We start from the raw sequence: 12,343 nt of genomic DNA on the forward strand, positions 1-12,343 counted from the left end.
ACAAAATCGTTTCCTCTCACTCGGCGCTAAACCACGTGATCTCGCGCGCACATGCGCACCATTAGAGGATAGTCAAGAAGTCCAGCGCCATCTATCAACTTGCAGCTAAACGACATTCATGCTTTTGGTGAAGACACCAGCTTTTAACGCGGCAGCGTCACGGAGCCAGCTTCGTAGAAAACCCGGCGTCGGCGTTTGACCTTCCTACAGCGAAAAGGATTTCGAACGAAATTCCGAACCACGCATACGCAACCACTCCTCTACCACCAAAGTTGCTCATACCTTCTTTATCATTCTTTACAAAGTTATTCCTCAAAATTTTGAGAATGGCCGCCCACGAACAGATGTAATGGGAAAAAACGCCCGCAGCGCATGTCCTATAAGTTAGGTCTTCTAAGACTTAAATATTAAAAGTGTCAGAGGCAAGCTTTCGACCAAAAAGCTCGCCTTCGTGCATAGCATTCGCAGCCAGCGTTTCCCGGTAAATATTACCGTTACGTATGCTGCAGTTTCCGGAAAGCATGAAAAGCAGTAAGGCGTCTTTGCAGGCTTTCGCGGTCCGCTCTTAAAGGCGAAGCTTAAGCTCCAGATTTTACCCTTGTTTTGCGGTGTATACTTGTACTGCTTTTCGCAGCGATCGGCGAACGACAGGATCCTGCGAAAGCAATCGGCAAACCGGCTGCTGACGTTAGCACGCAACAGTGGCATGTAACTTACACCTCGCTCCTTCGTGTCTTTACTGAGACTAGTATAGAACCACCCAAACACCCCTGCGGGATTAAGAAAAATATCCTGTAATATCTTTCTCCACGTATAAGCTTCGCTTAAGTGTTCGCGGAAGGGAACGCTAGCGTCCGCACGAAAAATTGTTTTAAAATGTCTGTTTAACCAATTACCATGACTCCCTTTTTCTTTTTTATGTGAAGGTGCACGTTATTTCATAAAAACGCACTTTGAAATGAACACATAGTACAATGCGAACAGTGACACAAACCATTGATTTCCGTCTTCAATGAAAGCTACCTTAGAACGTTGAGCACGCGCAGGGGTTAACTGCCTGCACTTTACCACAGCGTGGACAGAACTAAAGCCTTAACTTACGCTGAAGAATACGCACTGGTCATTTGCTAGGTACCTGGGGCTAAAGCATGGCCATATAAGACTATGGACGAAAGTTGATATGGGTTCTTTCATTAAGGCTAGGTTGTTTCTTAAACTGAAGAGAACTGTATCATCCGTCGCGGTGCATTACCTAAGGCAAGATATTTTAAAGTGCAGATCTTAGGCGCCTATTCCTGCATTGAGCGTCGGCGTCCCTCGACGTAACCGTGCGAACGAGCACAGCGGAGAATGAAAGAGCGAACGCGGAGCCCAGCGAGGGATGAAAGACAGCGTGAACGAATAGAGTGTGAGGAGAAAAGTGGAGGAGGATGGTGCGGAGGAAGTATCAGCAGGAAAGCGGAGGAGGAGAGTACGGCGAAAGGGTGAGAAGGAAAGCGGAGTGGCACGCGATACGTGCTTCGCGGCGGCGACCGGGCATGCGGCGAGCGCATCCACCGATACCATATATGGAAACGAAGCACTGACGAGGGCTTCGGAACTTCTGCGCATGCGCTAGTTCCCCTGCGCCGCCGCAGCTAGAGAATGCGTTCCGCGCCAGCCAGGCATTCCCGTGTTCACGCTTCCTTTGTGAACAATGAGCGACGCAACTGCTGGAAATGCTTGGTCTGCCGCTGCTGCTAAACGAGCTGTCCGAGCAGGATCTCATCGCCGCTGCCGAGGAGGGAACCCTGTCATTCACAATCAAATCATTTGCCACTATATATCACGAGTTGAAAACACCTAAAAGCTTCCTTCAAAATTTGCATTAAGGAGTGCCGTGATTGTCGGTGAATGTTTTTTTACACACCTTTCTTTTGTCTTCACGTGAGGTAACAACGCGCCTCATGCGAAGCGACTTCCGTATGCGTTCTGTTGATGGACCGTTTTAGTTGAGTGTCCACAGCAGCTCTGCGTACGCGGCAAACCGCGGAGGCGTCAGTGCGCATGCGCAGTACGCAGGAGCACGCACGGTATCTTGCGGGCGCCCGCAGCTTTTCAAAAGCTGCGTAGCGCCCGCTGCGGGATCAGCGGGCTTCGCGGGACGTTATCGCGTGTTCTCGCGTGTCCACGAGAGCGCATTTTTCGATTTCACTCTTGCCGAAGATATGAGCCAGGGGCGTAGCCAGGGGGGGGGCTTATGGGGCTTCAGCCCCCCCCGAAATTTTTTCGTGCTGTCCATGCACCGCCGACAAAAGCGACCCCCGGCGCCCGAAATCACTCTGGATTTTGTCTAGAATGTCTTTTTGACGCTCGAAAAGACATTTAACCGCGAAGATTGCTAACTCGGGCTGGATTTCGTGGCAACGCCCATACACCGGGAGTCACATAACGCCAAGTAGTCCCATCCGAGCACAAAGTTTCAAGGGCGCTTTGATGGTGAGTGGGCTCGCCGCAGCATCTCACTAAGGCCACGGAATCAATGGAGCGCATGGATATCAACTGCGAAACTTTATGGGTATAAATCTCATAAGCTCTTGATGTGAAAGGTGCATTGACATTTCCAAAGTTGTGCTTTAGATTTTCAATTGAGGAACTTTGTGGGTTTAATGTTGTTATAAACATTTGACGCCAAAGGTCTATTGACTTTTCTAAAGTCTTGCATCGGAACATACAACGAGACAAGCCAAATCAACACACTAGCAGACGAGTTGACAAAGCAGGCAGCGAGGTCCAATGAGTCGAAGCGTTGGGGTGGTTTATTTGTGCCGTCATGTCACATAAAAAAATATCAACATTTTTTTTAACCTACGCCAGAACATCCATGTCAAGACACTAAAGCCAGCCAAAGTAACTACGTTCTTATTTATTTTTTCTACTTTGACTTTTATTCGCGAGGACACATTGAGCCTCTTTTTTTTTTGTTCTTGCTACCCCACCCGCGGGCTGCCAGAGCCAGCCAGAGCGCATACGTTTTTCTCGTATGGCCCCGACCACCGTGCGGTGCACTTCGGTGCGCGTTCGGTTTGCTCTGGCCGAGTGGATTTTCACCTGACAGAGTTTTGGACGCTTTCTGGCTAGCAGACGAGAAAAAAAATGGCTTAGCTAAGGTTAAGCCCAGGATGCGAAGCATACTAGCCTTTATTTTAGTTGTTGAACCACTGTTTAGCCTGGTGAACTGCTGTTGAAGAAACAACTCATGCAGGCGAGCGCACGAGCTGAGACCCGGCTATGTAGCTACGCGGCCGCAAGCGAGCGCACGAGTTGAGCCTCTGCTTTTGCAGCTGTTATGACGTCATATGGTAGCTACGCGGCCGCGCGCGGCGCAGCAAGGAAGAGCGTGGTGCAGCTAGTACGCTTCGCATAAAAAACAAAATGGTCGCTCGCCGCCATCACTGTGGGGACTCGAAGGATTGCACCACATTCCTTGAGCGGAACCTTTCCGGAAAGTCTTGTTTCGCCGCTGTAGGATACTGAGCAGTATGCGTATGGTTCTCAGTGGACCAACCGTCTCATGTTTTCTTCGGTATTCCTTCCGTAGCCCCATTAGGTGCCCGAAGTAGGCATTAGATTCTGGCCAACATACTTTCCTATGCGTTTTTTTTTCATTTCAGTGCCTCCGCCTCACAGAAAAAAAAAATACATTGTTGCGGCGCAGCGAATTGTCGCATGGTGAAAGTTCGATTTTGATACTTCTTTTGCGGAAAGTAATGGGCGACGGGACGCTTCAGTTGCCGGATACGTTTATTATATTATTGCGAAAGCAATTATATGGACACTCCAGGCGCATTCCTGCCGTCGCCCTCATGTTTCGTATAAAGTCCAAGGGTGATAACATCGTGGCCACGCGCTGCATGCTGTATGTGCGAGTGAAAGCGTAGGAGGGGAGGTGGAACGGGTGAGCCGACGATGGTGGCTCAGTCTTGTGTGCGCAAAGGAGAAAAGCGGGGAGCAAGCGCGCCGCCTTCCGTCGCGCGCAATACATTAGGGGGAGTGGATGGAATGGGGGCGGGATCTAGGATTCTGTGAATCTATGATTGTGCAACATGTTTATTTGCCTTGTTTGAGGCATTATATACAGTTACTTCTTCTTACATACATAGACTCATTGGAGACTTATACGTATACTTAAATATCTTGTTGCGAGGTTTAGTGTATACATGCAGTGAACTTTGTTTCCAGTGACACTTTTTTGTCCTTTATCAAGCCGTATTCTCGCATTTGTATATCCCTTTGTATCTTTGCATTTCTAATGTACGAGGGCGAGTCAAATGAAAGTGAGCCTACCCTAACCGCGCAATAATGGTTCGGTTCATTATCTGCAAGGCATGCGCGTAAGAGAACGGCATGTCTCATTTACAAAAGTGACACGCAGGTGTGAAGATAAATGTTCTTTAACGCTCTCATACACTGGGTTGAATATGGTTGCTTCACATAATGAACACTTCAAAAGTTGAACAGCTCGGTGTCGCGAAGTTTTTGACAGCTGAAGGTGTTTCCAAAACAGAAATTAATCACCATATGACTGCCGTGTACGTTGAACACTTCATTTCATTGACCACTGTGAAGCGTTGGAGCAAACGGTTCAAAGGACGTTGCAAAGACATTCCAAGACCGGGCCAAGACCATCATGCAATCCCCCCCCCCCCCCCCACAATTTCAAAGGTTCATGAGCTGCCGAAACAAGAACGGAGGATAAGCATCGATGAACTGGCAGACCGCCTGAACATCAGTCACGGTTCGGCTCACGCCATAATTCATGAGCTTCTCGTTTATCGGCTCTTTGGTGCGCAATGGATCCCCAAGATTTTGATCCATCACGAGAAGACGGAGAAGTTTCGCGCTGCCTTGACTCATCTGATCGGGTATTGAGGATGACGGCTTCTTGTTTGCAACTGTGATCGGGGACGAACCTTGGTGCCACTACTACGAGCCTGAAACACGACGGCAAAGCTTACAGTGGAAACATTCGAATTTACCACGCCCAAAGAATGTAAATGCCATCATTTCCGCTGGAAAAGTGTTGCTGACTTTTTTTTTTTTCGATCGACAGGGTCCATTACTGATAGAATTTGCTAAATCTTGAGAGGCTATCAATTGTTTCCAATATTGTGAAACGCCAGAACGGCAGCGTGCCGCAATCAAGAACGAACAACGTGGAAAATTTATGAATGGGGTCATCTTGTTCCACGACAATGCCTGTCCGCACATCGCTTATGTGGTTAATACAAAACTGGCAAAGTTCAAGTGGGAAACGCTGCAACATCCGCCATACAGCTCAGACCTGTCACCTTGCGACTTCTACATTTTTGGGGCAACCGAAAAAACAGCTCAAGGGAACCAGATAGACTTTTTGAAGCAGCAACCCAAGGAGTTTTATAACACGGGAATCACGCGACTCGTTAGTCAATAGGACAAATGTCTAAATTCTCATGAAGACTACTTTTAAATAAAGTACCCCGTTGTTGGCTCATTCATTTGACTTGCCCTCATATATCTTGCAGAACTACAGCTTTTTATACGTGCTCTCTGTCGCGACTATAACTTCGGTGCGATCACTCACGATACACGACAAGGGACAGCTACTCCTGCGTAATACATTAGAACAAACGACAGCGTCATTGAGATTTTTCACTGGCCATTGCATATATACAAGAATGTAAGCACGGTTCTTGAATGACAAAGTTTCATTAACATATTTGTCCTCAACTTGTTCAGTTCATTGCCTTTTAACTTTTCGTATCAGCGGCATGCACTGCTTTCCTGGTTTCGAACTGATATAGTTCTAAAGCTCGTGTGATATTTTCTTTACCTAATAGACAAAAAACACGGAAGCATTGACGTCAGTTATGTTGGGCACAAATTTTGGCACATACGAGTATAATATTTTATGAAAAAATACATATTTTACTTGTATTTACAGTGCGTAGCTTTCAAGAATTCGTTTGCAGCATCTTTGGCAATGACAATGCAGTTATTATTCATGTATTTGATCCCTCGATAAATTGTTTAAGAGGAAGCTTTAGCTCGGGCCCAATCCGACGCGGCCTATTCAAATACTTGTAAAACGCAGAAACGCTTTTCTGAGATAATCCTGCTGATCGCTTTTATTGAAATTGGTTGCGTTTGGGAGAGAAAGTTAAATCCTAGTGTCTGTTGGAAACAGAACTTCGCTTTAGGGCCTGAATTTTGTTTAAAATATTTTGAAAAATTCGAAAGTTTGAAAAAATAGAAGCACGACGTTTACAAACTAATAGCTATGCATGAAGAACAGATATTGTGGTTCTGTAAACGGCATTTATTGTCACAGTCAAAGCGGACAAGTTTGCTGCGTCAATTTGTATCTTACGTGAATTGGTTACGTTGTGTACAAGGGTTCTGCAAAAGCCGTATTTCCACAATACCAAATTTTTTTGAGATTCATGTGTAGCATATCTATTTTGTCCGCTGAAGATGTACTATTAGATGCAATTCACAGAATTGTGATATCATTTTTCATTGTTGAGTCACCGAGTTTTAAACCTGATAGTTTCGTTTTCTGAAAATTTTCAATTCCGGCCAATTTTTAATAAATAATTGACCGCCTAAATGAAAAATTCGAAACCAGTAGTCACTAGAATTATACTTTTTGTTTTAAATGCAACAAACCTCCTCAAATTTGGTGAAGTAGTTGCAGGGAAAAACGAATTCCCCTTCTACATGTACTTAAATAGGAGCACCAGACCTAAAGCTTCCTTCTAAGGAGGAGGCTGAGCTGGAACGTGCAGCTATATATATATATATATATATATATATATATATATATATATATATATATATATATATATATATATATATATATATAGGGCCAGTGGCGTAGCCCCCCCCGAACAAAATTTCTGGCTACGCCACTGATATGAGCACGGCTTGTGGTTTGACTCCGTGGCGGCTGGTACTGGCTACGCAGCTTCAGAAGGTGGCATATGACGGTGCTGAACAGCACACTGCTGGTTCTACGCATGCAAGTCAGCATCCCCCTTCTCCACTTTTGCGTCCGGACAACTATTGCCGTGTCGTGCGCGCGCACAAGCTCCCGCGCTGCGTACGTGGGTGGTTACGCACGCCCAACTAAAGCGGCCTAATGAAGCGACAATAGCAGTGACAACAAAAGCACAATGACACGGACAAAGCGCGATCAGTCATTCTGGCCAACGAAAGAAGGTGTGAAGGAAAAACGGCTCCACGTAAGGCCTGCGAAACGGGCCTCGGCTATCTTAACTGGGTTACACCGTGCGGGGCCTCTTTCAAGAAAAACCGGTAGGCGTGCCACTTTCGTTCCGTCGATAGCTCAGTTGGTAGAGCGGTGGACTGTAGAGGTTTCACCTAAGCGGACATCCATAGGTCGCTGGTTCGAATCCGGCTCGACGGACTGTTCCTTCTTTTTCTGAAAATCAAGAGAGCATTTCGGAGGTCATATATGTATTTTTTTCATGTTTGTTTTGTCCTCTATACGGATATGTTCTGTGACTTTTAAGTTCGCGTTGGCATAGTAGAGCTAAAATAAAAGCAACATTTATCAACTGTATTGCTCCAAAGGCTTACAAAAAAAAAGTCATTTGTGGGGGATCAAAGTCCCTAAGCTGAAAATGAATCCAGTATTAGTTTGATCACCCCCGGGTGGTCAATATAATACTGAATCCACTGTACTTTAGCATGCAACTAAATCTTTTTTTTCCCCTACATTCCGCTCCAATACCATCGCAAGCGCCGCCACCGGGTAACCAACCCACAACCTGAGGCTGGTCAGCGCAATGCGATAGCCGACGTGTGACGTTCGCGTTGCCGAGGTGCTTGTTTTCTGCAGTCGCCACCCGGCATAGGTGCAAAGTTGTATCTTATAATGTTGTATTCTAGCTCAGCGGCTAAAACGCTGTTGTTCGAACACGATTGCGTCACACACTACGGGACTGTCCGGGCCAGACAAGCTTATATTGATGGTGCCACCGTTCCGTCGATATATATAAATTACGTTCTTCCAATTACATTGCTTTCTTAACCGTCATTACTGTGGGCAGTAATGCCCACAGAAAGAATTGTTTTAAGGTGTCTGTTTAGCCTATGGCCATAAGTATCATTTAATTTTTTATGCGAAGGTACACGCTGTTTTATAAAACCGCACTTTGAAATAAACACGGGATTACAATGCGAACAGTGACATAAACCATTGATTCACGTCTCGAACGAAAGCTATCTTAGAACATTGAACACGGGCAGTGGTTGACTGCCTGCGCTATACCACAGCATGGACAGCGCCAAAGGCTTAACTTACGTCGAAGAATACGCACTGGCCATTTGCTAGGGACCTGCGGCTAAAGCATGACCATATAAGATGGTGGAGAAAAGTTTATATGGGTTCATTCACTGAGGCTAGCTTGTTTTTTAAATAAAGAGAATGGCATCATCCGTCGTGGTGCATTACATAAGGCAAGATTTTTTTAAAGCGCAAATCTTGGGCTCCTGTTCCTGCATTGAGCGTCGGCGTACCTCGACGTAACCGTGCAAACGAGCACAGCGGAGGATGAAAGAGCGAACGCGGAGAGCAGCGAGGGACGAAAGACAGCGATAGCGAATAGAGTGCGAGGAGAAAAGCGGAGGAGGAGAGTACCGTCAAAGGGTGAGAAGGAAAGGGGAGTGCCACGCGATACGTGATACGCGGCGGCGACCGGGCATGCGGCGAGTGCCTCCACCGATACCATATATGGAAACGAAGCACTGACGTGGGCTTCGGAACTTCTGCGCATGCGCCACTTTCCCTGCGCCGCCACCGCCGCTAGAGAATGCACTTCGCACGAGCCCCGCAATGCCGTGTTCGCGCTTCCTTTATGAACAATGAACAATGAGCGACGCAACTGCTGGAAATGCTTAGTCTGCCGCTGCTTCTAAACGAGCTGCCCGAGCAGAAGCTCACCGCCGCCGCCAAGAGGACCCTGTCGATCACAATCAGATGATTTGCCGCGATATATCGCGAATTCAAAACACCTAAACAGCTGCCCTCAAAATTTGCATTAGGGAGTGTCGCGATCACCGGTGAATGTTTTTTTCCGCACCTTCGTTCTGTCTTCACGTGAGGTAAAAACGCGCCTCATGCGAAGCGACTTGCGTATGCGTTCTGTTGCTGACGCGACAATAGCATTGACGGCAAAGGCACAAGGACACGGACAAAGCGCGATCATTCATTCTGGCCGACGAAAAAAGGTGCGAAGCAGAAACGGCTCCGTGCAAGGTGTGCAACACGGGTCTCGGTTATCTTAACTGGGTCGCACCATGCGGAGCCTCCTTCAAGACAAACCGGTAGGCGCAGCATATCCCGTGCCGTCGATAGCTCAGTTGGTAGAGCGGTGGACTGTAGAGGTTGCACCCAAGCGGACATCCATAGGTCGCTGGTTCGAATCCGGCTCGACGGACTGTTCTTTTTTTTTCTGCACATAACAAATAATTCGGAGATAAGATATGTATGTTTCTCATGTTTGTGTTGTCTTGCTCAATGACATGTTCTGCAACTTTTTCTTAAGTTCGCGTTGGCATAGTGCAGCGAAAACAAACGTAACGTTTAGCACCGGTATTGCTCCAAAGCATTATTAAAAAAATAAAGGAACTATTTGTGGGTAATCGAAGTCCTTAAGCTGATAAATGAATCCAGTATTATTTTGATCACACTCGGGTGGGCAATATAATACTGGATCCACTTTAACATGCGACTAAATATTTTTTTCTACATTCCGCTCCCATACCGTCGCGAGTACCGTCGCCGGGTTTCCAACGCGCAACCTGAGGCTGAGCAGCGCCATGCGATAGCCGATTTGTGATGTTCCCGTTCCCGAGGTGTTCGTTTTTTTTTGTAGTCACCGCATGACGTAGGCCTTAAGGCGTTGCTTATAACGTTGTATTCAAGCTTAGAGGCTCATACCCTGCTGTTAGAACACGACTGTTGGAAGGCATGCTTTGGCCTTCGCACGTGGGTCACATACTGCGGGACTGCACGGCCCAGACAAGTCTATATTGACGGTGCCATTGTTCTGTCGATAGCTCAGTTGGTAGAGCGGTGGACTGTAGAGGTTGCACCCAATGCGGACATCCATAGGTCGCTGGTTCGAATCCGGCTCGACGGATTGTGTTTCTTTTTTTGTTTTTGCAGAGTGAAAAAAAAAAAAAGGTCGGAATGGACGGTTGAGGTGCCCAACATAAAGATTTTCTCGCATCAACGCGACGTGTATCGTGGGAGGTGACTAAACCAATCGCGTTTTAGACTTCAGTAAAATGCGCCTGGCTGTTAAAGCTATTCAATTTTGAGGTCTTACGTGTGAAAACCACGACATGATTATGAAGCACGACCAAGTAGTGGACTCCGAATTAATTTTGACCACCTGGGGGTCGTTAAACATGCACGCAATGCACGGTGCACGATCGCTTTCTCATTTAGCCCGTATCGAAATGCGGCCGCCGCGGACGGGATTTGAATCCCCTGCGCCCTTGGGCTTAGCGGGGCAACGCCAAAGCCACTATTCCAACCCGGTGAGTAGCACGGCTGTTAAGATTCATGATTCGACCCTCGTAAGTGAATCAGACAGTGCGTGGATGTACTGCACAGACGATCCGACAGCGATGACGTCGACGCCGCCTCGATAGATAAGCCGGTGATCAATACACCGAAAGGGTGTATTGGTCACCGGCTATACACCGAAAGGGTGTATAGCCGGTATAGCCGGTATTGATACACAGATCAATACACCGAAAGGGTGTATTGATCCCTCGTAAAACAGCAATCGTTATTAACAGCCCCGTTATTAAGCACTGCTCCATTGCAAGCGTGTGTACCAAGCCGGCCAAATTTAGCACGCTGCTGACCCAAATGGACCCACGTTTGTATGAACCCGACCTAGGGATGTCGAGTTGGTTTGTTGGGCTGAAAACCGGCCGTTGGGTTCGAGTAGGCGCTAGCAGGTCGGGCCAAGTGATCGTCGAGGCGAGCTCGGTCAAGCCGCCTCTAGGAAGTGGAGTGACTCATTCAACCGGCTTGGCAAGGTGCCTGGGGACACTGTCGGACCTGGCTCGGTCTAATCGAATTTAGAAACTCAATCAGCTCGCGTCGAGTTCGTATAAGCGAAGGTAATAGTATAATTGAAGCTGTTTGCCAAAGTTACTATACATACAATACGTTTCGTGCTGTCTTTTTTTGCTTTTTTTCTTCTTGTGACCACCATTGGAGAACGTTGTTTCATGGATCTCGGAAACAAAGAGGAAAACGGTGAGTTAAGAGTGTCTCGTTTCATGCGATTGACGAAACTTCATTTATCCTCGCGACAACTACGCACGTACCCCACGCAGAACAGACTACATCACTACATGCCTGACCTATACAAAACATCACATTGCGAAAATTGCCATAGCACACTAGACGTACATCACTTGCTCTGGCCGTGTGGTCGGACCCACGCAAACAAGGATCAAGACTCCGCCAGGCTACAACACGCATTACGCAGCACGGACCTGGCGGAGCAGCTCTGGGCCGTCCAGCGAGCCCACGATGCGGCCAGGGAGTTACAACTCCCGGTCCCAACGTGGGAGTAGCCCGCTCTATGGGACCTTGCGCCCCGTAGCTCGCAGGACCTTTCTATAAAGTTACTCCATCCATCCATCCAACTAGATCCCATCGCATTTAGTGTGAAATGAGAACAAACAAAGGAAAAGAGAAACAGCAGCGACCCCCCCCCCCCCCCCTCTGTTGTTGTTTCGCTCTACTTTCTTCGTCCGGGTTTCGCATTAAACGCGGTGTGCTATTTAAGGAGTCCTGTAACCGGTCGCCCTCATCGGGGATGTAACTCAAATGGAATCTCTTTGAATTCGAGATGTATAATGCGTTGGATGCGCAGCATCTCTATAATTTGTTCTTTCCATAGTTTTGCTTTGAATCTCGGAAACCTCTTTTGTAATGTTCAGAACAAAGCGACAACAAACAAGGGATGTCGAAAAGCAAGCATTGTCTGCTTTTCCGCGTTCATTGTTTCTTCACGCAAGTCAGGCAGGCTGTAGGAAAATCAGGCACTGATACAGTGCTTGCGTATGGCACCCCTATGTCTGCCCAGACAGCCTAGGATTGGTGGGCTATAAATGGAGTGGCCTATAGTTCGCGGTCGTGGTTTTAGCCCCGGTGAGATGGTGAAGGCAGCATCCACCTTTGTGTGTAGAAAGTTATCCCCACCTATCGATGCTTATCTCAGAAAACAGCTTTTTATTCAACCAAACACAGTGGTGAAGATGTAACATC

At 47.2% G+C, this 12,343-nt stretch overlaps 3 non-coding genes across 3 annotated transcripts; all 3 read left to right on the forward strand.

Annotated features, from left to right (window-relative positions):
• Nucleotides 1–7,355: 7,355 nt before the first annotated feature.
• Nucleotides 7,356–7,447, forward strand: TRNAY-GUA (transfer RNA tyrosine (anticodon GUA)). Its single transcript is given in 2 exon segments — nucleotides 7,356–7,392; nucleotides 7,412–7,447. It is a non-coding gene; the product is annotated as a tRNA-Tyr (tRNA).
• A 1,943-nt stretch (nucleotides 7,448–9,390) lies between these two features.
• On the forward strand, nucleotides 9,391–9,482 carry TRNAY-GUA (transfer RNA tyrosine (anticodon GUA)). Its single transcript is given in 2 exon segments — nucleotides 9,391–9,427; nucleotides 9,447–9,482. It is a non-coding gene; the product is annotated as a tRNA-Tyr (tRNA).
• A 612-nt stretch (nucleotides 9,483–10,094) lies between these two features.
• Nucleotides 10,095–10,187, forward strand: TRNAY-GUA (transfer RNA tyrosine (anticodon GUA)). The gene is made up of 2 exons: nucleotides 10,095–10,131; nucleotides 10,152–10,187. It is a non-coding gene; the product is annotated as a tRNA-Tyr (tRNA).
• Nucleotides 10,188–12,343: the final 2,156 nt, after the last annotated feature.

This window comes from Dermacentor albipictus, chromosome 10 (assembly GCF_038994185.2).
Source record: "Dermacentor albipictus isolate Rhodes 1998 colony chromosome 10, USDA_Dalb.pri_finalv2, whole genome shotgun sequence".
Lineage (NCBI taxonomy): Eukaryota > Metazoa > Arthropoda > Arachnida > Ixodida > Ixodidae > Dermacentor > Dermacentor albipictus.